This window comes from Talpa occidentalis, unplaced genomic scaffold, assembly GCF_014898055.3.
Source record: "Talpa occidentalis isolate TD23 unplaced genomic scaffold, MPIMG_talOcc4v2.1 talOcc4.11, whole genome shotgun sequence".
Lineage (NCBI taxonomy): Eukaryota > Metazoa > Chordata > Mammalia > Eulipotyphla > Talpidae > Talpa > Talpa occidentalis.
This window is the reverse complement of record NW_023601104.1, coordinates 76,279,928-76,281,996: the sequence shown is the minus strand read 5'-3', so window position 1 is coordinate 76,281,996 and position 2,069 is coordinate 76,279,928. Positions and strand designations below refer to the sequence as shown.

General features: G+C 44.3%; 1 protein-coding gene across 3 annotated transcripts in view; it reads left to right on the top strand.

Moving 5' to 3' along the window:
- SLC8A3 (solute carrier family 8 member A3) overlaps window positions 1-2,069 on the top strand; it is a 153,139-nt gene that overhangs the window by 25,987 nt on the left and 125,083 nt on the right. The gene's annotated exons all lie outside the window — the stretch shown is intronic.

Below are 2,069 nucleotides of genomic sequence, written 5' to 3'. Positions count from 1 at the left end.
ATCACCTGTAGTCTTGCTGCCCAAAGATAACCACCATTACTATTCTAGTAATGGTATTTTTATGTGCCAGAGCCACCTGTACGCACACATACACGGTATCATACTGTTTTTTTTTTATTTATTTCAATAACAAGAAAACTTTTCAATCAATGTCCATGCATAGACTGCAGTATCAACATTTTTATATGAGTAGACTATAGCACTTTGTCAGTATAACATGATCTGCCTAGTTCTTTCTTGGAAAATTAAGATGCTTCCAACTTTTCACTATTAATACTACCAGGAATATCCTTATAACTAAATATTTGAGAATGCCCTTAACTACTGCCATAGAATAAATGCCTACCAGTAAAATGACTGAGTGCAAAAAAGGTTCACTTTTTCTTTTAAAGAAATTTGATATATCTTTCAAAATTGTCCTCCTTAAGAGCTATTCCAGTTTATGCACCTACTAGCAACCTCTTGGCCTGGACTGTAGACCAGTTAACATGGAAACAGATACTAGGTAAATCTCATCAACTGACATATCCTGAAATCCCACAACTTTAAACATTATTGAAATCTTAGAGAGTCAGAGTCTCATCCCTAACTTTAACTGAATTCAAGGTCTATAAAGGTTCAGGGGTCTGAGATCACAAGACTCAGTAAGGAGTACATTGAGGACACAACCTTAGGACAGTAGCCACCACTGATCCGCTGGAAGGAGCACTGAGTCAAGAGACCAGAGACGAACTCACACCATCGCAGGCTCAGACACTGTCAAACCTGAATGTCGGAGCTGCTCCCCAGGGAGCCAGAGCTTGGGGGCTGCAACTGTTGTGATTATCAGCAAAACTCCAGTTGTTTCTACCTTATTCCAGTCTTTGCTGTGGCTGCTTGTGGCCTTGGGTTGGTTAATCTGTAGGCTCAATTTCCTCAACAGAAAATGGAGTTAGTAACCTATCTCTGGGTTTTTTCAAGGTGATATGAAACAAGTTAACTAGCAGGTGCCTAACCCTAAGGAGGTATTAATATTTTCTAAGTTATTCTCATTTGTCGATCCCTCTTAGCTTCAGGCAACAGAGGGCCTGACAGGAACATCTGTCCACTCACCCTTAGATTCTGTCTCCGAATCTGCAATGGTGTCTCTATAAAAGATCATCTAGGGCCTCCCCGGTGGCGCAGCGGTTGAGCGCTGGGTTGGTTGTGAAGCTGCCCGCAGCCTCTGCAGCGCCGGTTCGATTCCCGGCTGCTCCCCGGCCACCAGAGGAGGGCCCCACATGGAGCGCAGACCTCTCCTGCCGCCCGCTGCTCCCCTCAGCAGTGTACTTCTGTCCTTCTGCCTGCTCTGCTCCCTGCTCTGGCTCTGGTGAATTCTCTCACCCTCCCGCGCTTCTGACTGTACCCAGTGCATGTATAAACGAAACAAACGAACAAATAAATAAATAAATAAAAACATGCCTCTATAAAAAAAAAAAAAAAAAGATCATCTACCATGTTCATTTTAGATCTGCCTAATGACATCGATAAACTAGGACCATGAAATCTCATCCTCAGGAGAGGCCTGCCCACCCCTCACTTCTGCAGGACCGGTCTGACAAAAATATAGCAGAAATTATGGGCATCAGATTTAAGGCTACTGTGTGTACACTTTGCCTGAGCCAAGCCCCAAACCCCAGTTCTGTTGCTGCATCAAAGGACCATCTCTCTTCCAGGCTCCAGGCTCAGAGTAAGCAGCAACTTGGAAGGCAGTCTCCTCTTATTTTTAGCCTAAAAGGAAAAAAAAAAAAAAAAAAAACACCCAAAAGCCAACATACCAACGCTCACCCAAAAGCGTCTCTCACAAACTGTTGTTTGATTTGGGTTGAGAAAATGACAGACTGAGTCCTGCACCGAGAAGAGACGAAAAAAGGGGGATAAAAGGAGTTTTCTTTTCACTGCCAACCTCCATCCCCCTCAACTCCTCCCCTAGGCCTGGGTGGACCCTGCCTGGGTAATAGTCCCCTGCTATATTTAAAAACCACAGATGTGCTTGGTGGAGACTTAATTTCAGAATCGCAGGCAGCGTCTCCCGAGGACGAGGGGAAAGC